Consider the following 27,653-nt stretch of genomic DNA (forward strand, 5'->3'; position numbering starts at 1 on the left):
AAAACTATTTTGAACCCAGCTTGTTTGTTTCCATCAAAATACATAGGAAAATTCCTGGTGCAGAAAATTCAACATGTGCCGTAATACGGGGTGCACTCCCCTCCAACTACAGAGAAAGGCCGAATTTCTGTTAAATCTTCAAAGAACTGGTCCCAACAGCTTAACTTCATTGTTCTTTTATGATAGTTAAAATCTAAGTTTTCCATAAAGCTTCTTTTAAAAAGAGGCAGCTGATTAAAAGGACAACACAGCCCACACCATGATACAAGTAATGTTATTGGGTTTTCTGAAGTTTTGTAATTGTTTCTAGATCAATAACCCTCCAACCCCCAAACAACTCTGCATTCATATTATTTTTTCAACCTAATAGTGTTCTCAAGCCTGCAGAGTTTCTCCTCTTCCTCCTTCTTCTCTTCTTCTTCCTCCTCCTCCTCCTCCTTCTTCTTCCTCCTCTTTATCTTTCTTTTCCTTTTCCTCTTCCTCTGGGATAATCCACTGAACCAACCAGACTTCCCTTGGGGGCTCTTACTGATGTAGCCAAGTGTGTAGTTTTGGAAGAGGCTCCATGGGCACTTGCTGGGTGGTGTTGGGGCCACTCCAGGCCTGCTCTTCGCGCTGCTTCTCCGTCAGCACTGGCCGAGTGGGAGGAAGGAAATTGGAAGCCACCGGAAGCTGTCGTTCTGGGACGGTTTTCCTTGTCTTCACTTCCTTTGGCTTTTTAGTCTTCACACACTTCTCATAACTGCCTGGGAAGTCACCTTCTGGCTTGGATTTTTCCACTGGTGCCACAACTGCTTCTCCTCCTTCTTAAAATCTGTTACTGCGCAGGACAGATGGGACACTGGTCAGTTTCTGATGTTGTCTGTCTTTTTCTTGCTCATATTTGGTCTTTAATCCTTTGAATGTCTGAACATATCCAATCAGGTCAAGTGATTCGTAAACGTCTTCAACTATACGTGCAGTAGAAGACTTTTATCTTCCATTCTTACAAATGCAAAGAACTCAATTACAGCTGACTTTAACAGATTGTACGAAGTTCCATTATCCAGAAGAGCATTTACAACGGGCTCAAAAAGATTGCTCTTGGTGATGTAACGATTGTAAAATTCATCTTGAAGGCCAATTATCTGCCTCATAAAACGAAGAGCACACGAGGCCAGGAAAGTGTGCTTGGAACTCATGAAGGCCAAGACTCTTCTTAGCAAGTTGTTCATAATATAATTTTTATGTGACATGTATGATGTTCCACACAAGATGAGAGTAGCTCTAAAATCAAGGCAAGCAGCTATGCTGTTTGATAATTATCGGGACAAATGGTGCTGTTTTTGTTAGATCCAACTATATTACCCTTTTCCCTTTTGTCTTCTGAAGTTTTGGTCAAACGGGGTGCTGTGAGGAACTGCATACGATGGTTGGAGAAGAAATGCAGAAATTTACCTTTTTTCAGTTTTATTAGTTGTAGCCAGCATGTTCTCAGGATCAATTCGAGTACAAAGAAGTCCCATGAACTGAACAGCACCTCCTAGATCAGGACCACAGATCATTTGTTCAGTTACTACATTCATGAGAAGGATTTCATGGTCACTCTGTGGGCTTTTTGAATGACAAATTCTCGGGCCTTTGATGGGCTAAACTCTATTAGGTAAGAAAATGTATCTGTAGCAGTTGGTCTGACCTGCAAATCATCCATGCTCATTACAATGTCAAGAGCAGGAAGAATCCTGAACTTTGCCAAAGTTTTGGAAAAACGCATCTCTGTTTTGAGATTGTAATGTCAACTCACACAGTTTATCATTATCTGTTAATTGTGCAAAAACTTCAGACAAAAACTTATCATCTTCCTGCAACATGCTGACCATCTCAACTTTGTTAAATTAAATAAAAGATGTAAGAGTAGAAAGGAAATTCTCTTCAAAACGGATGGCATAGCCCTGAATGGTTTGGCTCAGTGGCTAGAGCATTGGCCTGCAGTCTGAAGGGTCCCAGGTTTGATTCCAGCCAAGGGCACATGCCTGCATGGCTGGCTTGATCCCCAGTAGGGGGTGTCCAGGCAGCAGCCAATCAATGATTCTCTCTCATCACTGATGTTTCTATCTCTCTCTCCCTCTCCCTTCCTCTCTGAAATCAATAAAAATATATTTAAAAAACTAACAAACAAACAAACAAACAAAAAACGGAAGGTGTAGGCAGAACCATGTCCTGAATGTACTGTATCCTGTAAGTCTGATGTACTTTCTACCTTCGTTCAGAGTCTGTTATTGGCATAACTTCCTTAAACTTTGCAGTTTTGGTCAGGAATTCTCTATGCCTTTTTGGCTGAGCCAAAGCAGGGTCATATTCAAGGCATCCCACGACATCGATGGTACATGCATCAGGAAACATTACCTCAATCAGAATTGCCTTATTTAGGAATAGGATTGCTTTAATAATTTCATGCCAATGGTGTCAGCCTTTGGTGCTTTCTAGGTTCTCACAAGCTTGGAAGAGCTGCAGTGGTTTTCTACTCTAACCTTCCTTTTGCAAGGCCAGAGCCAGCTTTTCCCTCCGGATGGGCGAGAAGAGAGCTGAGGCCACTGAGTCAGCAATCTCCTCACGTTTATTGAGTTCCCATGTGGGCAGATCAGTCAGGTGACTGGTTTCAGGCGTTGCTTCATTTCGTTCTTCTGATTCGTCAGTGAGGCCCTGTGTGACTTCCACGGATGGAGCAGAATCTTGAACGTGACCAGTTTCCCCCCAGATCTCATCACAACCAGCTTTTTCCTGAAAACGTAGAGCCAGATCACAGTGTTCAGCTTCTGACCAAGCAGTTAAGGCATCTTGCGGTTTCTGATACGCAGTGTTTGGGTTCATGTTTGATTCCAAGAGTAGTGATCCCGGGGACTCTCCCCAGCCGGCAGCGACACCCCCGTGAGCTCCCCCACAGAAGTGGCGGAGACGGCCCGTGCTTTGGTCGTCCCCTGACCGGCCTTCATTCAGGGCACAGACCTGCGCTCCCACCACCGCCGCAACTCGTACACACGAGCCATCTTGATATAATTTCTGATAGGGTGGGTTTATGAATCATCTTGCTTTGTTTCATATTTGTCCCATGTGTTCTTGGTTCCTTCTTTCCTGTCCTCTCATAGATTATTATTTCATATTCCTTTTATCTCCTCTTTTGATTCTTAGCTGTGCCTCTTTGTTTTATTTCAATATGCAACCTTAATATATCATTGTCAACATTGAATAAATATCACAGCACTTCATGGACAAAGCAAGAACCTTAAAACACTACAATTGCATCTTATCCATCCATTCTTTAGTGGTATTTTTGTCATGAGGTTTACTTCTACATGTGTTATAATACTTGCTATTATTTTTATTTGAACATTCAGACATCTTTTAAAGATTAAAAATAATCTTTTATATTAACCCACATACTTGCTTTTTCCAGTGCTTTTCCTTCCTTCCTGTAGATTCCATTTTCCACATGGGATAATGTCCCTTTAGCTTAAAAAGCCTGTCGAGATTGTAGTGATGTAAACAGAATGGCTGATTTCTTGAGCTTTGGGTTTGTTGGTATCACATTCTCTCAGACTTTGTTTGAAAATATCTTTTTTTTTTTCCTTTCTCTCCCTCATTTTGAAGTATATTTTCACTGGCTATACGCGTCTAAGTTGACATTTATTATTTGTCTTTCATCATTTTAATGATGTTATCCTGTTACCTTCTAGGTTTCCTTATTTCTGATTAGAAGTCTATTGCCATCTATGTCTCTCCTTCCTCTCCCCCCAAATACAAAGTGTCTCTCTTCCCCTCTGGTTTCTTTCCTTTTTTAAAAAAAAAATCTTTTTTTTTATTGTTTAAATTATCACATATAGTAGTACATATATCTCCTCCCCCCCCATTGACCTTCCCCCAGCCTCCCTACCCCCTGTCGCATGCCCTCATCCCACCCCCGCCCAGTGTCTGTGTCCATTGGTTATGCTTATATGCATGCATACAAGTCCTTTGGTTGATCTCTTTCCCCCACTCCCCAGCACTCCCCATCCTTCCCGCTGTAATTTGACAGTCTGTTCGGTGCTTTACTGCCTCTGTATCTATCTTTTTGTTCATCAGGTTATAATGTTCTTTATTTACGAGCTTTCCTCCTGTCTTTGATTTTTCAGTGACCATGATGTGCCTAGGAGCGATCTTTGTATTCATACAAAGCTTGGGATTTGCTGAGTTTATTGAATCTGTGGTTTAATGTCTTAATTTAGGAATTTTCTGACTATTACATCTTCCAATAATTATTTTGTCCAGTTTTTTTTTCTTTCTTTGCCCAGTTTGTTTTCTTTCTTTCATTCCATGTATGTTAGATTTTTTGATATTGCCCCCCTGAGTTCCTAGTATTTTGTTTTTAATCTTTTTTTCTCCTTTGTGCTTCTGTTTAGATCAGTTATATTGACTTGTTTTCAAATTCTCCAGTGTTTTGTTTTGTTTTGTTTTTCTGTGCCCAGTGTTCTCGGGAATTTAGTTCATTGGCCCTTCTTTGTGTCCATAGCTCTTCACTGTTCACTGGCTTTAAAGAATTAAAGCTGGAAGAGGTAAGGAAAAGGATTCTCCCCTAGAGCCTCCAGAGGGAGTGTGGCCCTACAGACACCTTGATTTGGCCTGGTGAACTAATTTTAGATCTGACCATTCAATCAAGTGTGTGGTAATTTTATCCATCGGAAACGAATACAGCAAAAATGGAGGATCTTTCTTCCCATCTGCATTGAAAGTCTGGGGTGTTGGTGCCTACGTGCAACCCTTACCAGTTTTCTAGCCACTCTTCTAGAGGTAAGTACCACGGGATAGGCAATAGAAATGAGAATGGGGAAGAGAATGACATAGACTCACAGGGCATGCCTGTGGAAGGCCGGGCCCCAGCTGATACCCTACTTTAGAACAAAGGGGTGTTTCCTGAAATAACTGAAGGAGGGCTGCAAAGGACCATATCAGTACTCCGCTTGATTCCCACAGTTGACGTTGATTCCCTGCTAATAGCTTAGCTGACAGACAGCAAGGGATGTGTGGGACTTTCATCCGTAAATGGTCCTGAGCTTAGGGCTTTGGAGACTAGAGCAAAATTGAAAGTTAAAGCCAAGCAGAGGAAAACTCAGAGAGGGCTTCAGGGAACAAATGTTCTTGAGCAACATGTTCAAGCCCTGAGTCAACTTTGGACCCCTGGGGCATGGCGAGAAGCCCGTGTCTGGGCTGTGACAGGGACTTGCGGTGGGAGGCGGTGGGTCTCCCCACTTCTCACTTATGGAAGCCCTGGGTTAGCCCCAAGGACTGTGGGTGGGCTGTTGAGGCCTGGTGAGTGCCCAGCTGTGGAGAAGAGGAGACTCACTGTTCTATCCCATCTTCCCTGGGCCTCTGGCTATTTTGAAACCAGCGGCTGCACTTCCCCAAAGGGTCTTTCTTTGTTCCCTTGGGCTCCCTTCTGGAACAGTCTCCATGTATCTATTTACGCAGGGGCGTGTCGAGTGCAGCCTGGAAAAGTGTTGCTGGAAGTCACGCGGGTCATGTCTCAGGTGTTGGACTTGCTCTTGCTTCACCTTACAGCAGTGGTTCTCAACCTTTCTAATGCCGCGACCCTTTAATACAGTTCCTCATGTTGTGGTGACCCCCAACCATAAAATTATTTTCGTTGCTACTTCATAACTGTAATTTTGCTACTGTTAATGAATCGTAATGTAAATATCTGTGTTTTCCAATGGTCAACCTGTGGGTTGAGAACCGCTAGCAGGGTCGCCTAAGACCATCGGAAAACACAGATATTTACATTACGATTCATAACAGTAGCAAAATTACAGTTATGAAGTAGCAATGAAAATAATTTTATGGTTGGGGGTCACCACAACGTGAGGAACTGTATTAAAGGGTCGCGGCATTAGAAAGGTTGAGAACCACTGCCTTACAGTCTTTGCTTCACCTTATAAAGTATATTTTCCCAGCAAAGGGCAAGGTGGGGAGGGGCCAGAGGAGGGTGAGAAGGAAAGAAACCCCCACCCTGTCCCACGGGGAGAATTTAAAATGGTCACGCGCCCTAATCCCTCCTCCCCATTCATTCATTCATTCAACAAACATTGACTGAGGACTTGCCTTGTGGCAGGAGCTATGTTATGGGATATGAGTATGAATAGGGCCGTTTCATCTGGTTCTCCCACTGCCCCGATCGCGGGTCCCGGCAGCGTGGCAGCCCCTGTTCTCCGGGCCCTGGGCCGGGCTGCCTCCACGATGCCCAAGAGGAAGGTCAGCTCTGCCGAGGGGGCGGCCCGGGAGCAGCCCAAGAGGAGGTGGGCCAGGTTGTCAGCCAAACCTGCTCCTGCAAAAGCGGACACGAAGCCAGAAAAGGCAGCAGGGAAGGCTAACTCTGCAGACAAAAAGGTGCAAACGCAAAGAAAGGGGAAAGCAAAGGGAAAGCAGGCGCAGTGGCTGCCCAGGAGCCTACAGAGGATCTGCCTGCGGAAACGGAGAGACTAAGGACGAGGGGAGGCCAGCCTCCGGAGAAGCAGGAGGGAAAGAAGCCACGTCTGGTGAATGGCAGAGGCCGGGTCTCACCAGGGTCCCTTCTCCCCGCTTGCACAACCCAGAGGAACAGTTTTATCAACCGCTTGGCAAAAACGCAACTTTTTTAGTAGCTCTAGACACATTTTTAAGAAGGAGGAATTCCACCCCATCCCATTTTTAAAAAAAGTGTAAATGCTTTTTTATTTATTTAAAGAGATGAAATAAATACGACTTGCTGGTTGTTGATTTTTTGGCACAACCAGCAATAGTGGGGTATGGAGGATGGAGGCGTTGACTGTCTTAGCTGTCAGCCTAACGTCCCGCTTTTATATCCTAGAATACAAAGCTTACTGAATGGCGATTTGGAGTCAGCCGTGCGTTTGCTGTGTCTTGAACGTTTTGAATTCCTTCTAGTCACGTGTTTTTGGTCGGGTTGTTTCCTAAAGAAACCACTCCTGGGTCTTGGCTGTCGCCCTGCCGGAAGGTTGTGTTTCTGTAGCATCTTTGGTTGGTAGTCCAGCGCTCCTGTAACTTTGCTAATGGCTGGGAAAGGTGGAAAATTTGATTATGTAGCATAGAGGATATTAAGTTGTGAATTAGTGTGTGTGTGTGTGTGTGTGTGTGTGTGAGTATGAACAGGAGATGGTCCTTGACTCGGGGGAGTGCGTGGTTGAGAAAGATAAACAGGTGTGTTTCAGAGTGGGGGGGGGGGGGGAGTGGCAGGGAGAGAGAAGCACCCGTGTGGCGTGGGTGAGCAGCACCTGCGTCCGGCCCGGCCAGGTCGGGGAGACAGGGCGGCCTGACCGCCCGTTTCACAGCTGAGGAGAGTGAGGCTCGCGGGAATCTGCGGCCGAATGAGGCCCGCGCCGCTGGCGAGGGAGGGCATTGCTCGGCTTCAGGGAAGGAAGTCCGGCTTCATTCTCCCAGGGGCACCGGGGTGACTGCCTGGGAACAGCTCGGCCCCAGGGGACCAGGGGAGCTTCCAGAAGCCAGAGGTAGGTGGGAGGAACAGGTGGGATCCTTAGGCGGCCCCAAAATGAGGTGTGAGGGCTTTGGGGTTCCAGCACATTCCCTAGGGGTGGGGCAGGAAGACCATGATTTTGTCGCAGTTTTAGAAAACCTTGCTTTTCCCCGCATTCACACGCAGGCTCGCAGCACCTGATCCCGGTGGGGAGGCTCGGGCCTGCCTGCTCATTTCATTCCCGTGTTCGTTCTCTCTCTCTCTCTCTCTCTCTCTCTCTCTCTCTCTCTCTCTCTCTCTTCAGAGTTAAGCAGCTTGTTCCACGTTGCATCTGGAGTGTGAACTCTGGGCTCTGAGCTCAGAGCCCAGGTCCTTGGCTGTCACACTACAGAGGCCCCGGAATGAGGAAACCCAGGGACGCCTGCAGAGGCCAGTGCGCAGGGAGTGCGCGAGCTGCTGTTTACTGACCCCCTATTAGGAGCTTTTGCTTCTCAACCCTCACATCCCTCTGAGGACGGCACAGTTATTGCCCCATCTTACAGGGGAGGAAACTGAGGTGCAGAGACGTTCAGGAACGTGCCCCCGGTCCCCCAGCTGGTGATGCGTGGGCCGGATTGGAATTCACAGGCGCCAGATTCCGAAGTCCCTGTACCTGCAGCTGTGATACGGAAATGACGGCAACCAGCTAATGCCACAGCCACGTCTGGATGTTCTGAGCCGGGGGTTCTCATCTGGGGCAGTTCTACCCTCCGGGGGGCTTTTGGCAACATTTGGAGACATTTTTGGTTGTCGCAACTGGGAGGGGGAGCTACTGGCGTCTGGTGGGTTAGAGGCCAGGGTTTCTGCTCAGCATCTGGCACTGCACCGGCCAGCCCCGCAAACAAGAATTAACAAAATGTTCGTGGGGCCGAGGTTGAAAAACCCTGTTCTAAATTTAAATAAATGCCAACACTTTTAGGAAACATAGCCTATTTTTCAGTCCGCTGCGAATTCCTTAATTAAAGGTCAAAGAATCCTGATTCCAATTTCCTTCCAGCTTCACTTGGCTCCTTCCGGAACCTTTCGGCAATGAGGCATCGGCTCCTGCTTGTGTTCCCCGTGGGGACAGATGGTGTGAGAGCCCATGGTGGGCCCGCCGGAGCCCCGAGACCTGGCCCACACCTAGGAGCGCACCTCACCAGCCCCCAGGTCAAAAGCATGAACTCTGACCCCAGACAATGCCAAGATCAGGGCTCCTTGGAGGTGGAGCATCTGTTTCTTATTTGATGGTTGTTGGGTATTTCTCAGGATACTTAAGCCTTTTCAAGTGTGAAGAACTTTTTGAATAGTAAACTGTAGCAGGCTGCGGCAGGCGGCTGGTGCAGGCCATACCCCTGGGAAGAGTCGGGACTTGAACCCCTGGCATACCTTGCTCTAATGTGTACAAGTGAGCTAGCAAAGACCCAACACTCCACAGAGCCCAGGCGTGAGTAACTGAATTTAAAATTCTTTTGATTGAAAAATGTGTCCTGATCCCGTAACTACTCTGAATTCAGCAACACATGAAGATGCACTTACATTTCATGAATCAAGCAACGCCCATCCTTTTGAAAAATTGTAGTGCCGGAGGTTGCTTATTCCGTCTAATGACAGGGCTTGGCCTGCATGGATGTGGGCACCCTTTGCAGGAGCTCCGAGTTGTCCCAGGAGTCTGGGGCTGCAGGGGAGACAGTCCTGCCCTGGATCGTTGTGCACAAAGGTCGCTCTATTCCCTAGCTGAAGAACTTATTTTAGGGGCAGAAGGCCAGTTGGCAATAGATGAACATTTTAAATATTATTACAGAATAAAAAATTCAGGCTTTAAACATTTTCATTCTTCCCAGTTGTTTGGAAAAAATTAAGCCCTTGGATGGAAACCAGAGGCATAACGGCATGTGAGCCCCCCTCCCAACCTCTCCTTGTCCTGCCCAGATCTGCCACAGCTCTGCTCTTCCTGCATCGGAAGATCTTCAGTTGTCCTATGGACTAGCACCGTTCAAGGCGGAGCGGCCGGTGTGGCTCAGTGGTTGAGTGTAGACCCAGGTACCAAGAGGTCACAGGTTTGATTCCTGATCAGGGCACATGCCCAGGTTGCGGGCTTGATCCCTAGTAGGGGACGTGCAAGAGGCATCAATGTTTCTATCTTTCTCTTCCTTCCTCTCTCTCTAAAATCAGTAAAAACAGATTTTAAAAAAAGGATACAGGGTGGGGTAAGAGTAGGTTTACAGTTGTTTGTATGGAAAATAATGGAATAATTAATAAATAATAATACAAGAATAAACTCGGTTTCACATACTCACAACTGTAAACCTACTTGTGCCCCACCCTGTATAATGCAAGCCACGTGTGTAATGTAACGTGTGTAATGTTTTCTTTTTTATTGTTGTTGTTAATCCTCACCTGAGGATATTTTTTTCCATTGCTTTTCAGAGCGAGTGGAAGGGAAGGGAGGGGGAGAGAGAAACATTGATGTGAGAGAGACACATCAACTGCTTGCATCCCAAACTCGCCAAGACCGGGAGTGAACCCCCAAACCCAGCTATGTGCCCTTGATGCGGAATCAAACCCGTGACCATTTGGTGTACAGGCTGACACCCCAACCACTGAGCAACATTGGCCAGGGCAGTAATGTAGAACGTTCTAGTAGCCCGCATTGAGACAGTAAAAAGAAAGAGGTAAATTTAATTTTAACAATCTATTTTGTTTTATCCAACATATCAAAAATAGTATCTTTTCAACATGCAAACAATATTTTTAAAGTATTGATAAGTACTAGAACTAACATATGTGCTGATATGAGCCCTGCCACGTGAATATCTTACAGGATATATGAGTTGAAACCAAGTGTCATCCCACCAAAACAAATTTCTGTGTAACAGAAAAGCATTTTACACTGCTTCCACTTTAAAATTTAAACAAACTGAAGCTACCGTATTTTCCGGCGTATAAGATGACTGGGCGTATAGATTTTCCTGGGTTAAAAAGTCGTCTTATATGCCGGAAAATACGGTAAATAAAATGTACACTCAGTGCCTCAGGCACCCTGGCCCCATGTGGAGTGGCCACCGTATTGGACACACAGCTCTAGACCTTCACGTGTTTGAACCGACCTGTGTCCGCCCCATCACTACAAGCCAGGGGTTTGGCGAGAAGTTCTAGAACCTTCTTGTGCCACGTTTGAGCAGAGCTGTGGTCGTTGTTAGGATGCTCTTCCTGTGGCGTCTGCCCACGTCATGCTGGTGTTCCCTGTGGCAAGGAAGAGCCTAGTCTGTGATCTTGAGCCCCGCAGTGATCGCCACACACAGTTGAAGGCTATTTCCAAGTGGTTTTCAGGCGAGCAGAGGGGTCAAGTGACTCTGACTTTGTCTCCAGGAGTGTGACTTTCAAAAGGATGAAGACAGGCAACCTTCCAAGGAAAAATGTCATGGGTGGAAGTCAGGCTGAAGCTGCGTAGGGAAGAGGGAGGAAGGGTGGGGGGCTCCATCTGAGGGAGATTCACCCCCACACTTGGAGGAAGCGCTGTGGTGTGGTCAAAGCAGAGAGGAGCAAAGAGCATCTGTAGAAAAAAAACAAACATTCAGGCAGAAAAGTTGAATGGACACAGAGCAGCAAACCCAGGGTCTACACAGTCACTCTGAAATAGGACGTGGTCAGTACCTCTACTGACCTCTCTGGGCTGTTCCGGAGTATTTTAGTCCTTAGACACACCCCACACAGCTTTAGCATCACACCACCTGCTGCCTCGCACAGCAGCGTTATTTGTCATCGCATCTGATCTCAGTGTTTGCCATATTATTGGATATCCTGTGGAACAGAATCTAAAAATACGCCCTTTTTCTCCTCTAAATCAATCCTAACCTTACAACTGGGGCCGCAAGCGGAGGTGATGATATCAAACTCCCCATCGCATGCTGGTCTCGGTCTGTTTGCGCTTGGCTCGGTGGCTGAAGAATGTATTTCTAAATTAAAGCCGCGCTACTTTGTACCCCGAGCAGCGATCGCGTGCATTCATGGGCTGCCGTTTTCTGTCTTACACGGAACAGTCCGGTCCCTCCCAATGGAAGGTCCTCAACTGAAGTTATTTTCATCTCTGAGAATTTCTCCAGAGCTGCTTCTGTTGTGAGGGATAAAAGGGACAGAGGTTACACAGCTGCCCAAAGTCAGCTCAGTGTTTCTTTAAGTACAGCCCTTGCCTCCAGGCTCGGCCTCTTCCTTTTATGGAGGAGTCTGCAGCGAGAGCGGAGGGTTGAGGGCAGCATGTTTGCTTGGGCTTGTGCTTTAAAAAAAAAAAATTAATTTTATTTTATTGATTTCACAGAGGGAGAGAGAGAGAGGGAGAGAGAGATAGAAAACATCAATGATGAGAGAGAATCATTGATTGGCTGCCTCCTGCAGGCCTCCCACTGGGGATCAGGCATGTGCCCTGACTGGGAATTGAACTGTGACCTCCTGGTTCATCAGTCAATGCTCAACCATTGAGCTACACTGCCCGGGCTGGCCTTGTGCTTTGCTCTTGTGTGGCTGCTGTCTGAGCGCCTTCCAGCATGTTCCGAGAAAGCCAATGAAAGCAGAAAGGCCCCTCGAACCCTCTGTTGCCCGCAATGTAGCTGTTAAACATACAGTGTTCGGAGAGCAGCCCCGTGCTTCCCTGGGCCCCGTACCAGAGCATTCATGCTGCTGAATGCCTTTCTGTAATGTTCTCGAAAGCTCTCATTGTATTTATTAGAAACCAAGGGCAGGAGTAGAGGCTACAAGATCCGTTCACAGAGAGAAACGCATGTTTCCCTGCGTTCCTGTTCTGTGAGGCACTGACGTCAAACATGCAATTGTCTCCAGGGTCTATGACCATATGGCCATTTTATCTTTGAAAGCTAGATAGCTTAAGAATTTTATTTTTTAAAGTTCTTCAGCCATCCCCAGCCCCCAATGTGCATTGCCTCTGACTCTGAAAATAGAAAGTGCCCGATTTCCTTCTTGCTTTTGCTCGGTGACTGCTGTGCGCTATTTGTTTTCATTCTCCAAAAGGAGTTAAACTTCTTAGAGACATTGACCCCGAATGGAAATAATTGGGCAAGGGCCTGACTGGTTCTTTATGAGAAATACAAGACTCGGGGGGATCCCGGCCTTTGAGAACCATCACGGAATTTGCCCAGGAAGCATGACATTGGCGAAGAGGGAATATAGGTGCCTTTTACCACGTTTACATGGACATGGATTCTGGGTTTTACAAATAGAGAAATGTTGTGAGGGCCCCTGGGGATCGTGGGCTGTAACGTAGAGAAAGAGAAAGGTTCTTTTATATTTTAAGATCAAGTAGTAGAGCCACTTCTTTTTAGGGGGCATCTCAGAGAGAGAACCCAGTTTCACAGTATGGATGGAAGATGTATTAAAAGTTTTAAACCCAGAATAGCCAAACCACTCTTGAAAAACAACTAAGGTGGAGACTTGTACTGCCCGTTTTCAAAACCTGCTACAAAGCTACTGTAATTAAGACAGTGTAGCACTGGCACAGGATGGGCATATGGACCGATGGAGTAGAATAGTCGGGAGCCCAGAAATAAACCCATTTATCTATGGTCAATTGATTTTTAACCAGAACGTCAAGACCATTCAATGGGAAAAGAATAGTTTTCTCATCAAATGGTCCTGGGACAACGGCTTATTCACAAGTGAATCTGGAACCCTACCTCACACCACCCATGAAAATGAATTCAAAATGGATCAAAGCCCTAGCTGGTTTTTCTCAGTGGTTAGAGCATTGTCTACTGACTAAAAGGTCTCAGGTTTGATTCTGGTCAAGGGCAGTTGCAGGCCCGATCCCTGGCCCAGGTCGGCCACGGGCAGGAGGCAACCAGTTGATGTGTCTTTCTCGCGTCAATGTTTCTCTCTGCCTCTCTCCCTCCCTTCCATTCTCTCGAAAAAATAAATGGAAAAAAAATTCCTTGGGTGAAGATTAACAAAATGGATAAAAGATATAAATATAAGGCTTAAAATTATAAAACTTTTAGAAGAAAACATAGATGTAACTCTTTGTGACCTTGGATTTGAAAATAGTTTCTTAGATATGATACCAAAAGCACCATATAACCAGCAGAAAAAAAAGATAAATTGGACTTTATCAAAATTAAGAACTCTTGTATGTCTAAAAACACTATCAAGGAAGTGAAAAGACAGCCCACAGACTGAGAGAAAATATTTGCATGTCCCATATCTGATTAGGATCTAATATTTAGAATATATACAGGATTCTTTCAATTCAACAATAAAGAGAAAAACAACCCAGTTTTTAAAATGAGCAAAGGACGTGAATAAATACTGCTCCAATCTGCAAGTGGCCAACTAGCACATGATAAGATGCTCTATATCATTAGCCACCAAAGAAATGCAAATCAAATCACACGAGATACACTTCACACCCATTAAAATGCTGTAATCAAAAAGTTAGCATTGGGTGTGGAGACGGATCCTCACGTATTGCTGAGAATATAAAGTGGTGCGGCCACTGTGGAAAAACAGTTTGGCAGTTCCTTAAAAAATAAAAAGTGAGCTTGCCAGATGACCCAAAGCTTCCACTCAACCGAAGACGTGTGTTTAGACACGAACTCGTACGTGAACGGTCATAGCCTCATTATTAATAATAGATCCAAAGTGGAAACAACCCCAACGTCCATGAACTGATGATGAATAAACAACGCGGCCCATCCAGACTAGGCAGTTAAGCAGAAGAAACCCTTTCACCGCCCTTCCGTCTGGAGGTGCGTCCTGAATGCTTTCACCCCATGAGTCTCCCCCAGAGTGAGCCCTCAGCTGTGCAGGAGTCTGGGAGGGGGGTGCGCCCATGGAGAGGACGACTTCTCCCGGAGAGGGCTCTGAGAGGGGAGCAGGCCTCCCTACCGTCCCCAAACCATGCCCCTCTCCGTAACTTGCTCTGGTCCTTGCAGTTCCACCAGCAGCCAGTCCCCTGGCTTCGTGCGGAGCTCACACACGGAAAGCCAATGTGAGCAAGATGGTACTGGGCGGGAGTGAATTGGGAGGGCGGGCTGGCGGGCGGGCTGGGAACACCCCCCGATGAAGGAGCTGTGTTCCTGAAAGACCTTGGAACCTCGCGTCCAGCACGTGGCTTCTGAGCCCAGGCTATGGATCTGGCCTGTGGGCTGTGCTGGCCTCCCTGACCCATGGACCAGCTCCCCCATCCTGAGGGCTCAGAGATGCCCCTGCAGAGGACAGCCAGGCCGTGCGGGGCGGGCGCTTGGGGTGGGCACCAGCACCTCACAGAGGCTCGGGACTAGAGCTAGTGAGTGAGGGAGGCTGGTTCCTGAGCACCTCTTTGTTAACTGGGGAGCCCCTTTGCGGAGAGGGTGCCTAGCCTCCCACGTAGAAGCAGAGAGGCATCATCACTTGGGCTGTGATTCTGCCTGCGAGGGCCAGCAGGCCCGGGACACTTCAGATGCATTTCTAAAGCAGCGTTCCCTGCTCTGCGGCACGTAGGATATTTCATAACCCCAACGGGCTGATTGCCTCTTGGCTCGCGTTAGGGGGATGCTATTATCTCCAAAGTGTAAATCTCGGCTCTCTTAGCTTTGGACAGGTTCTGGGGCCTCAGACTGCTGTTCCGTGGTCTCGCCATGAGCTTTGATTCCAGCGGGTGAATGTGCAGACAATAAGAACAGATGTCAGAGCCCCCAGAAGATCAAAGCGTCCGCGCTGCCTTGGGAACGCGCAGCTCTCGGAATCTGCAGGAAGGCGCCGTGAGTGCTCCAACAGCTCCGTCCGACCGGGGCAGCCCTCACGCCAGCGCGTTCTTCACTGCTCCGGGGGGGACGAAAGCCCGCGTCCAGGCGGCCGTGACCCGACGCCGGCCCTGGTCAGCGGTCACGGTCAGCGCTGGTTCTCCTCCCCCTTAGCCTTGGTCCATTTCCCCAATATCCTCATTCATTTGGTGCAAAGAACATGTTCTATCCTCTGTCCCCAAAACTGCCCTAAAATTGTTGGTGTGGTTGCTTTGTCTTTTCAAAAACGGAAAGTAAGACCCCACTGTTGCTAGCACTGGGGGGCGTGATGCCGGACAGGGACAAAGCAGGGGGTTTGGTGATGCAGTGAAGAGCTCTCCGGGGGGCGCAGGCGGCTTTCTTCCATCTTTCCCTTTGACCGGCCTCCGAATTCCTTTCTGATTCTTTTTAAAAGTCTCTCAACTTGCCCCTCCACCTTCCAGCCATGTCTTTCTGCCCCCTGCCTCCCCCTGCCCTGTCTCCTCCGTTGATTGTCCACCTTGGCAGGCCCCGGTTTGCCCCTGGGCTTCTCTCTCGCATTTGCTCGAAAGCTTGCCATGCTCTTTCTCTCGGGATAACGATGAGCAGAACGCCGCGGGATGGCTTCAGAGGGCGGAGCTCCCACACACCCGCTGCCGATGGAGCCGAGTCCTCAGGAGGGCATCCCTGATGGATTGTTTCGCAACCTTTTGCTCCAATGGCCGGTTCCATTGTGTTTGACACTGTGCGCTTTTCTGGGGATGCGTGTCATCGGCACCGCGGATAGAACAAACGTTGAATGGGGGGGAAGTCAGAAGTTGACATTTTTAGGACCTCTCGTGACATCATTAGGATGATCTATGCCCAAACCTGCGTCGGGCGGTAAACTCTTTCTTCTTCAAGCATCCTTTTCCGAAATCACCCATCCGAACGCGGCTGCTGTGGGAAAGCCCTCCAGCCATGTGTGCTTTGTGGTTTTTAACAGGCGTGTCTTCCCGGCTGACGGTGCCTGGAAGAGGTGATCACCCGGCACTCAGCAGACACAGGATCCTGACACGCTCACGACGTCCCGCCTAAGAAATGACCTGCCACCGAGGACCGGAACTGACAGGGGCAGCACATTGTGCCATATGGTCTGAGCGAGCTCTGTCCCCGGATACGCAGCTCTCACGGTGTGACAAATTGTTTGTGGGGCAACACACGTTACAGCCCAGACAGTTAGACAAAACACCCCGCTGCAGTGGAAACCACAGTCTGGGCCCCCGAATAAGAAACATGCAAAATCCCACCTGCTGGCCAACATCGAGGCTTCAGTTTTCCTCCTTTCTCTCTCTCTCTCTCTCTCTCTCTCTCTCTCTCATTTTTTTTTCAACAAAGTTAAATGTCAAATGAATGTAATATTGAGAAAGGACCCAGGGTGAGGTTCCCACATACACTTAACTCCGAGATATTTTAGGTGGCCTAACTGTTCACAGCTTGCATGGTGGGGCTGAGGGCAAGCTGTCTGTGATTTGGAGTTTAAACCCCGAGGTTTAATTGTTGCCAGACAGAGGTAGCATCAAGGGCTCACAGCACAGCAGATCTCGTCTCAGCAGTGATCTGTGGCTGGGGCCTGGCTACCTCGGAAAGATGGATATGCACTCAAGAAGAATCCTCGCCACAATTAAATTCTCATGTGCTCCGCCGCTCGCCCGATATTTATGATACTTGAAGGCAGGAATTTCTCCATGGCTGGAAGGTGAGATGATTGGGAGTGAAACAGGGATGAGAGGATTGATTTGGGGGATCCATTCTGTCATGGAAAAGTCTTAAGGTTTTATTGCATTTGAAAAACCTCTCTTCTCAGGAGATGGCTTCTCCCGATGATGTCACAGGACGAGAATGCTGTGCTCTCTTTAGGAAAATCTGTGGTATTTGTGTCTGGTGGGCCTTAATGTGTATCGTGTGCATTGAAAGCATGGATACTTTTTATGTTTTAAGTTATAAGCTATAAGTATATGTAACATATACATGTGTATACAACATACATATAGCAAAGTATACTTACAATTCCTCTTGTATTCTTATTTGCACTGGGAACACTGGAAGTTTCCGTAGAAATGATTTATTGGTGCGTGTGATAAAGTTTATAACCAGTTACAGTTTAAGAATTGTGGCCCTGGCTGGTGTGGCTCAGTTGGTTGGGCGTCGTCCCGTGCACTGCAGGGTCGCCGGTTCGATTCCCAGTCAGGGCACATGCCCAGGTTGCAGGCTCAGTCCCAGGTGGGAGGTGTGCAGGAGGCAGCCGATTGATGTTTCATTCTCTTACAGATGTTTCTCTCTCTCTCTCTCTTTCTCTCTCTCTAAATCAAAAAAAAAAAAAAAAAGAATTGTGCCAAAGCAAGAACTTGTTTTCTGGAGCTTTCGGTAGCCCTGCAGCCTGACGTTGGTACCGAACCCTGTTCTTAGGGGCTCTGTTGTCATCCTCACCGAGTCACATGCAACCTTCGTCTTCCCAGTCCATCCTGTGCGCCCCGTGCCAGGCCCCATTTTGCAGTGTTCTCTCAGGAGGCCCTTAAATGCCGCCACCTGAGTCCACGTTTGGATCATTCTAGTCATTTTTCTTCCAGTCCCTCCAACTCCATATTCAATTCGTCAGTAAATTCTGTCTCTGTTACCTCAAAAAAATTACAACTGAACTTCTCCACACCCTCAGTTCACGCTGTGGCCTCATCTGAATGCGACCGCAGGCTCCTGAGCGCTCTCCCGCCTCCCTGCGGCCCCTTTCTGATCCAGTTAACACGGAGCAGCTGGAGGGAACATCAAAACACACACCTCGCCCTGACCGGTTGGGCTCAGTGGATAGAGCGTCGGCCTGAGGACTGAAGGGTCCTGGGTTCGATTCCGGTTAAGGGCATGTGCCTTGGTTGTGGGCTCGATCCCCAGTAGGGGGTGTGCAGGATGCAGCTGATGGATGTTTCTCGCTCATCGATGTTTCTAACTCTCTATCCCTCTCCCTTCCTCTCTGTAAAAATCAATAAAATGTATTTAAAAACAAAAAACAAAACAAAACAAAACAAACGCACACCTCAGCCAGACCACATGACTTTCTTGCTAAAACTTTCAATGGCTTCCTATATGGTTCAGGAGACATTTTAAATTCCTCTTGATGGCCACACCTCATCCCCTCACTCCCCTGCCTCCTGTCTACCTCTTCAATCTTATCTCACAGTCTCACATTCTGCTCGTTCTTGCTCACCAAGTTCTTGCTCACATCCTAGCTCCTTTCCGTTCTGGGAACAAATTAAGCTCTTTCCAGTCTCTGGGCCTTTGCACCTAGTGTTCCCTCTGCCCCAAACTGTTCACAGAATTCTGCCCTTGTTGTCATGTGGGTCTCAGCACAAACGTCACCTCCTCAGAGAAGTTTTCCCAAAACCACCTATAAAGTAGATACTCTCTGTTACTCCCTATTCTCTATCCTCTCCTTCTTGTCATTCGCTGCTATCTGTGATTATGTTTCTTAGTTTATTGTTTTCCTCCATAAGACTCTAAGTCCAATGAAGGTAGGTATGACGGGGTCTCTCTTTTCTGCATCCAGCACAGAAAGAGAGATGACCCGGTTCTTCGAGTAGAGGGGCTGGGGATTCAGAAATAAAAGAAAGAGACAAAACACAGAGATAGAAGGAAAAAGCTGGGACTGGGTGGACCGCTGCCCTCTTCTGATGGAGAGACAGTGACCCAGAGCCGATGCAGCGTGTTTATTTTATACCCCCAAATACCAGGAAGTTTCACCAAAAGTCAAGACAAAGGAGATTATTTGCATTCTTGAGTAGGCCTGAGTCCTATTCATTCCTGGTGCTTTACTGGATTTACATATCAAAACCCACTCCCTGACACCTGGGCAAAGATAAGAGTCATTGCTGAGAACATGTCTGCCTTTTTGGCAAAGCGTGTTCCCAGGGCATGGCTTTGCCAACACCACTGGGTTCAGCTGGCAATAATTAAAGAATGCCCATGTGCCTTCCCAGGCGCTCTCTACAGGTAGGAACTATATATATAAATTTGAACAGGATAATATAATATTTTGAAAATATTTTAATATTTGTCATCCAAACTGATAAAAGAGAAAGATGCAAATTGACCATACCTCCGTGACACCCGCCAGCCAATCAGGAGCGGGTATGCAAACTAACCCAACAAAATGGTGGGTTAATTTGCATACGCAGGCACGGAGTGAAGACTGAAGGCTTCGCCTGAGCGAAAACTGAAGACTGAAGGCTTCGCTGTGGCCCAGGTCCTGGGTGCTGGAGGAAAACCGGTGCCGGCAGCCAGGGAAGGAAGGCCTATTGCACGAATCTTTGTGCAACGGGCCTCTAGTTTTTTCATGTATCCTCAGCACTTAGCACAGTTTCTGGCACACGGTAAGTGCTCCATAAACACTTGTTGAATGAATGACCAGAAAATACTTTTTAAATGTTATGGGAAAATCCACCTACTGAAATGTCAACATTGGTCCTACTTCTGTGTCCTAAGGCAGCTCCTTATGCATGCCCACGTATCAGATCTTGGGTACCCTTCTTAGTCATGTCATTTCTGTGCTGTATAGACCTCTCCACCTCCATTGGATGGCATGGCTTCCGACTTCCTCATCACACTGCTCATTTTCTGTTGGAAGACTCTACTCTGACAACATCCATCATGAGAAAAGCAGATGTTTCCTGATCACCACCGAGTCCAGTTGGACTCATTTTCCTCGATGGGGATCATATCTAGCTCATAGGTCTTTATTTTCAGGATCTGTTGGGCTTTCCCCCAACCTCAACATATTGCAAAATAAAACATTCCCCAAGGTTTCTGGCATCTTTCCCATTTTCCATGATTTCTCAAACTCACTGCCAGTGGCTCTGAGATTATATCTGCAATTTTTTTTCACACTCTGGACTATAATTTATCTGGGCCTAGAGGTTTGAAATCATTCCTTATGCCAAGATTTTTTTTTTAAATTCCCTAACTTATAGTGGGCTCCATTTTCCTCCTTTCATGGTCTTTTTTGCTTCTTTGCACATTTAGAATTCAAAATCTATTCTTACTCCATAAGATGGAATTTGAATTTTTAGTAATTTGGACTTTTAGTTGCCTGTTAACATTATATCATCTTCTTGGATCTATCACTTCCTATTCTTCTCTTCTTCCTTCTCTTCCTCCTTCCCTTCTTTTATCTTTCTTTCCTCCCTCCCTCCCTCCCTCCCTTCCATCTTCTCTCCCACCTCATTCTCTTCTCTCTCTGAACTGAATCTTTCATGGAACCCCTTTTTAATCTCTAGTGTCTTGGATTTCCCATTAGCTGAGGCTTTAGCTTTGCTGAAAACCTTCATTTTTCGTATTGCTCTTGGTATGTGTCCCTCATTATCTCTTGTGAACAATGCCCTTTTAAGAGCACGAGTTCATGAGAAAGTTTTGTGTGGCCACATTGGCTTAGGAGTTTGCTTATCCTTTCCCTGTGCACCAGCGTTCGTCATTATTGCATCGCCTCAGAATTTGCGTAACGCTCTCCTGCCTTGCTATTATGGACTCCCAAAAGACATGGTCACTTTCTCCCCAAGTCCCTATAATTTCTGTATAGAAACCAGTGCTTTCTTGTTGGTTAAAGTTATATCTAGAAGGGCAGTTTCTCCTCTCTGAGGGCTGAAATTGTTAGCTAGGAATGTTAAACATTTTTATAAGTGATGCTATTTTAGCCCAGTGTGACCTCCAGCAGACATAAAGAGAGTTCAAGTCCCCAGCCCTGTGATTGCTTGCTTGTGGTGACATGGTCTGTCTTCAGAAAGCCCCCTCCTTGCCTGGGCACCCGCGGTGACCCCTCACCCTAGCAGGACTCGGGTTTGTACGTCTCCTATAATTCTGTCCTGCTTCCACCCTCAGTGCGTGGCTTTCTGTACAGGACCATGCCATCCTTTTGCATCCCTCTGTCATATGTAAGGCTGCTTCCTTCTACCACTGCATTTCAGGCAGACGAGTCCTCTCACCTGTGCGAGAATGGCCACGCGTATGTTAACATCCCACGTTCTCGTGTTTTGCCTTCCATCCTCTGTGAACCAAAGTCAGAGACATTGGAATGCCTAAGGGTTTTTCCTGATAAGTTTCTCTCACTTTCAACTGAGAATTAGGTCTGAGGTACCAGCTACCGTGGTCCAGCCATTTCTACAGACTGTCTCCTCCTTCTCACCCTGGATCAGCATCTCCTCTATCCCTTGCCACGACTTTCCTTCTGACTTCCTAGTGCTCCGCCCTTTTAAAAAAATGTTCTCGAATAATCTTGTGCGTGGAAAGGTGTTGCTCTAAGACTTTGCTTGTTCCTCTGATGACACCGAAGCGATGGGTGATCAGTGCAGGAACCAATGTGGAGCGCAGCGGGCCACAGCGGGCATGGGCAGAGGACATGCCGCTCGGCCTAATTTCACGGAGAGGGTGATTTTGATGGAGAACCACGTGAGAAGGACAGATGCAGGAGCACAGCTTGCAGAAACGGCCCCCTGCAGATTGCACTGTGGCCCTCTTTGGGGAACAAAAAAGCAGCTTTCTCTTTGTCCCTGGAGTACAGGGAGGGGCTCTGCCTAGTTGAGGAGGGGGCTCGAGGAAGGGGGATTTGGAGGAGGGATGTGGCTTTGGGAAAGGGAGAAGCCTGCAGGGTTTGGCCTCCCTTGCCTCCTTTCCAGCAGATAAACCAGACGGTCCTCTGGCTGCCATGGTGACCTGAACCTCGCATGGAACCCCTTTTCAGTCTCTCATGTTCCTTGGGTTTGCTCCAACACGGCCTCCCCTCTTCCAGCCAGGATTGGGTCCCCCCTGCATACGTCGCATATCTTACACTGACTTCCCTGGTGACTCCCCCCCAGAGCCTCGGGGAGGCAGGCTGCTTCCTGTCCTGGTTAGCCAGGCCTGCGGTTGCCCCTACCCTACCATTCCCACACCCTCCCCCATCTCCTTTGCATTCCCTCATGAGGTGTCTGCATCCAGGCTTTTCCCACCGGACTTCATAGAATGGACCTGATGATGATGCAGACCTGGCAGGGGGCATGTGTTTATGGGCTGCAATTTGAAGCTTATTAAAAGGCCTGTTTGAAGGTAGTTTGGGTCTGCAGTTGAAACTAGATGCAAGCGTGCACATGTGTACCTCCTGGCAGGTAGAATATGCTCAACGGATGTGTCCATGTTTTCTCATCTATAAAATGCATTGCAATTTTGTGCATTTGTTTTGCGGGAAGATAGGTGAATGCACTGTAGTTAGTAGCTATTTGCCGGAGATAAGTAGGCTACTGGTTAGGGTGATTGGTTCAATTATGTTTGAAAGCTAGTTCAGCCACTAACTAGCTGTGTGATGTTGGGCAAGATACTTAACCTTTCATTTCCCCCAATTGTGAAATGGGAACAATTGTAGAGCCTATTGTACAGGGTTGTCACGATTAAGTGAGATAATCCAGGCAAAGCATCCAAGCCAGCCCTCAGTGCTCAGCAAGGGCTTCAGATGCTGTTCCTATCGTCCTTACGATCACTGTCGCTCATGTTGTGCTCCCTGCTGCTCTCCCCAGCCCTGGCTGCCTAGTGCGGGGGAGCGGGGGGACCATGAGCAGGAGACCCCAAAAGGCAGGAGAGAGGTCCAAGCCCCTGGAAGGGAGGGAGAGCGGGCAGTAGGAGCTGTTGGAAGGGACAGACTCAGAGAGGATGTGGGCTCAGTCGGGATGAGCACCTGGCACTTTGTTGCTTTTATTCTCGTCTTGTGCCTCTTCCATCATTTTTATGGGCTGGTGTGTGGACATTTGCTGAAAGGGCTATTCCACCTGGATCTCATTGAGATCATGCAGCCTTCCCCTCGCTGAACCTTTCTTTTTTCTGCCCCAGGAACTATATAAACGTTCCGTTTGTGATGTAATTGTTCTGTTTCAGATTTTCTTTCCTCAACGAAAAACCGGAGTTATCCAAAACACTGGAGACAATGGCTTGAATGTAAGGCTTCGCATGACACGAACCCTGTTTCCTATGGTTTACGTTTCTTTTTCCTACTTCGTCGTTACGTTCCAGCTCTGGGCGGAGGCTCCAGAGATCAGGGCTACGTTGAGAAGAGAGGAGAAAGAGGAGAAGAATTACTTGTGTTGGAAATTCCCCGCTTCCTAAGGGGCAGCCTTCGCTTGCTGGGAACCACAGCCACAACCCTCACGTTGGTTGCTCGCAGCGTCTGTAGAAACCACCAGGTTCTGCCAGAATCTCTTTTGCAAAGAAAATGTTCTGTTGCTTTAGCCGCCTACGACACTGACGTTTTCTTAAGGCCAAGGAACCTCTCTTCCACTTCTTAGCACTGCCAAGTACCCGGACGTGGGAAGAGAGAGGAGAAATCGAGTTTAACTGATAGCAAATGGCCCGATCTTGTGTAACAAGAAGATGGGGCAGAGCATAAATTGCTTAGTTGTGATGAAGGGAAAGGAAGGGTCGTTTCGAAGTCAAAGACTTGCCTTCAAACTGCGTTTCTCCTGTTCACTCATTTACATGAGGTTCAGACCTTCATTGTCTTGGCCATAAGTGGGAAGATAATGCCTTGAAAGCAGGGCTGGCTGAGGATGAATGTGATCATGTGTAAGAGGGTTCCCCTCCGTTGGCTGGAGGAGGAGGGAGTTTCTGGGTGTTCTTGGACGTAGGAGGCCGAGGGCTGACTGAGGACCACGAGAGTCAGTATGGCATCTGTGTCTCGTGCCCTCAGCCTGCATCCTGGGTGTAAGTATCCCTGTTCCTGACCCCCATTCCCTGCCTAATGGAGTGGGGTTTGGAGTGGAGCCGAGCCATGGAGCCCAGGTGACAAAGTCCTCCCCGAAGATGGAACTGAACCCCGAAGATGGAATCGGAAACAGTGGTTTGGAACTGAACCACTGTTTCCGATTCCACCCCAAGGCCCACGGGATGCAAGCACCAGCATCCGGCATCGGGCGCTGCTGCCCCAGGGCTTGTGGGCCAGGAGGTGCGACTGGGAGGAAGGAGGAGCAGAGGCTGCTGCTGGCTTGGGCATGAGCTAATGGAGACAGCTCGAGGATGCCCAGAAGTCAGGGGAGATTTGACGTGATGCGGGAGGGGGCGGGGGAAGGATTAAGTAACTGTTGAGAGTTCTAGTCCTACAGATGGACTTCACTTTAATGGGACCTCACAAGTGGGTGAGGCTTGGGGACACTTGAGGTTCCTGTACCTCATAGGGTTTCAGTGTGAATTAAGAAAGGCCATGTGAATGCACTTTGCCAATGTTAAAGCTCTCAGAAGAGTGAGAGATTTGTATTATGGGTAAGACTTTCTCATGTCTGGCCAGTGTCACTCTGTGGTTGAGCATTGACTTATGAACTAGGAGGTCATGGTTCGATTTCTGGTCAACCCGGGTTGCGGGCTCAACCCTCAATGGGGGGCGTGCAGGAGGCAGCCGATCAATGATTCTCCCTCATCATTGATATTTCTAGCTCTCTCTCTCCCCCCCCTCTCCCTTCCTCTCTGAAATCAATAAAAATATATTTTAAAAAGAGACTTTCTGAAATCGGGTGAGCCCCTGTTCGGTTATCACTGGAGGCTCTGTGAAGCCCAGACACAGTCGGAGGCAGCAGGTAACCAGGATACAGAGATGCCTCCTGAGGCAAGTCCTGGGAGCCCAGAGCTGATGCCGTGAACTCGCAGTGTGGGTGGGTGAATGGGCAAAGGGGGTCAAGGGGTGCGAAGTTCCAGTTATAAAAAGTCATGACATCGGATGCGCTGCGTGCTGACTGTGGTTAATAAAACTGGGTTGCATAATTGCAAGCTGCTGAGAGTGCATCTTAGAAGGTCTCATCCCAGGAAAAAAGTTTTGCAGTTATGTGTTGTGATAGAGGCTAACTAGACTTAACGTGATGATCATTTCACAATCTATACAAATGTGGAATCATTAGGTTATACATCTGAAACGAACATAATGCTATATGTCACTTACATGGCAATACAGAAACCCACAGAACTCAGAGGCTGCTTCGGGGCTTGGCGCACTAACGCCTACGGGCTGAATCTGACTTACCACCTTATTATTATTTTTTATTTTTTGGTAAATAGTGTTTTATTTGAACCCAGGCACACCTGTGCATTTCCATATTGTCCGTGGCTGCTGTAGCACCCACCGTAAGAACAAAGCTGAGGGTTGCGACAGAGACCTTATGGCCCACAAAACCCAAAATATTGACTGTATAACCCTCCACTGTATGGTTTGTCAACCCCTGGGCTGGTGGGAGACACACGGCCATTCATGGTTAACTCTAATTCCCGGCTGTGGGTGCCGCTGGTGGTGAGGGGGGCGCTGGCTGGCTGACTCCCGGGCGTCACCATGATTGGTGTTCCAGCCCTCAACCTTGCAGGCCCGGAAACTGAACTTAGTAGGTTCACTTGGACAAGACAACGGCGCTTGTGATGGACTGAAAGATGCCCAAATCGAAGCTCGTCGTGTAGGCTAATAACGTAGTGTGGGGTAGCCCTTTCAGGGGCTGCAATGATTTCTAGGGGCTGCCCTTTCTGCATACTGGGGTGTTCACCCAAGTTTGGCTAATGCTCACCAGGTGTCCCCATGGGCATGACTGCACTGCAGGGAGCATCCGGGATAGTGAGTTCAGGTCAAGGTGAGCCCCGAAGAGGAACCTGGCCCTGGCCCTGGCCCTTTCCAGAGAACAGTGCTTGTAATCTAATGCCCTCCCCGCTCCCCGCCCCAGCACTGTCCTCTCTGGAAAAGGTTGGGAAAATGCCAGAATGTGCTCTATGGATCCCCCCCCCCCCCCCCAACCCCTGCTTCCCAGACTGCCTTTTCTCACAGCTTCATTAGCATCACTGGCTAAACGAGGCTACAGCTGTTGCTAGTGAACCTAGCAGGACTTTTGTTCTTTTCCATTACTTACTGTTTTTATGGGTTTATTCTAGGGGGGAAACCTTACATCCCCAGTGCTCAGGTTCTCAAGGGCACCACCCTGTCTCCCCCTGTCCACCCACTTGCAGCTGACAACCTGGAGCTTTGTGCTAATGAGAGCATGGTGGAGGTGCAATTTGACCCCAGAGGGGAGTCAACCTTAATCCTGACTGAAGGTCTGGGAAAGGGCTTCTCAGAGGAGGTGACATTTGATATGGACTTTAGAGGAGGAAGAGCAATTTGAGAGGCAGAGAAGTGGGAGACCGGCATCCAGGCATGGGAGAAATGTGAGCAGTCACAGAGGTAGCTGACCAGCTAGAAACCTAATGAGGCAGAGAGAGGGATGGAGGGAGGGAGGGAGAAAGAGAGGGAGGAAGAGAGAGAAAGAGGGAGAGAAAGAAAAAGAATGCATGGCAGAGGTGGTGGCTGTGCAAACAGGTGATGGGAGATGAAGCAGCAAAGAGACTGAGCCAGGTTGGAAGGAGCCTGGATGAACCAGACTTTATTCTAAAGGCAGGGAAAGTGCAGGTTCAAAGTAAGGAAACTCCTCAGGGTTTGGTGATGACCTTGGTGAGAAGTGGAGCAGGGCAGTGGGAATGGAATCAGGATTCGCAGTGTTGGAGGGATGGTGGTGATGTTAACCAAATTGGAGCGTAGTGATGGCGAACCTATGACACGCGTGTCAGCACTGACCCGCGTAGCCATTTCTGATGACACGCGGCCGCCTGCCGAGGATGAAACATTTGCTGCTCCTGAGGATGAAACATTTGCGACTAGAGTCTTGGAGTTAGTTTTTTCCTCAAAGTGACACACTACCCGAGTTATGCTCAGTTTTTTGGCGAAGTTTGACACACCAAGCTCAAAAGGTTTGCCCATCACTGTCTTAGAGGAAGAATGATTGGGAAGAAAATGATGAGTCATAGATGAGACTGTGGAATGTCTGTGGGTCCCCCCTCAAGCAGTGCGAAATGCAGATGAGGGGAAAGGACAAGGCAGAGTTGAAAAGTTGGGCTCATTGGCATAGGAATGTTGGCTAAAGCAAAAGGAAGAGGGATGCAAGTCTGTCAAACTCCTGGCCACATGCTTGAGGGGGGAAGCTCAGAATGAAAAGGAAAAGCAATTGAGTGTGGACTCTTGGGAGCAGATGAAGAGCCCCCGGAGGAGACGGAGGAGGTGTCTATTCATTCCCCTCGTTCACTCACTTGGTCAACAGATATTTAGTGGGCACCTACCAGGGGCAGGTCCTGGGCACCAAGGGGGTGGTGGGAGATCAACAGCGCCCTCCCAATGGAGGCCCAGATTATGAAAATGCTCATTGCAAAAACTTGGAAAATAGAATATAAATTACTCATGTCCCTATTACTCTTACTATTCTGTTGTTGTTTTTCCCCCAATCCTGTTTCTAGGCACAATTGACTACAGTTAGTGGATTTATGGTCATTTTGTTATTACAGTTTTGTGTATTATTTAGCTTACTAACTAA

General features: G+C 47.9%; 2 pseudogenes; one reads left to right on the top strand and one right to left on the bottom strand.

Annotated features, from left to right (window-relative positions):
• Positions 1–807: 807 nt before the first annotated feature.
• LOC103283128 (serine/threonine-protein phosphatase 4 regulatory subunit 3B-like) lies at positions 808–4,155 on the bottom strand (annotated as a pseudogene).
• Positions 4,156–6,246: 2,091 nt separating this feature from the next.
• Positions 6,247–26,414, top strand: LOC103283127 (non-histone chromosomal protein HMG-14-like; annotated as a pseudogene).
• Positions 26,415–27,653: the final 1,239 nt, after the last annotated feature.

The sequence above is a fragment of the Eptesicus fuscus genome, chromosome 16, assembly GCF_027574615.1.
Source record: "Eptesicus fuscus isolate TK198812 chromosome 16, DD_ASM_mEF_20220401, whole genome shotgun sequence".
NCBI lineage: Eukaryota > Metazoa > Chordata > Mammalia > Chiroptera > Vespertilionidae > Eptesicus > Eptesicus fuscus.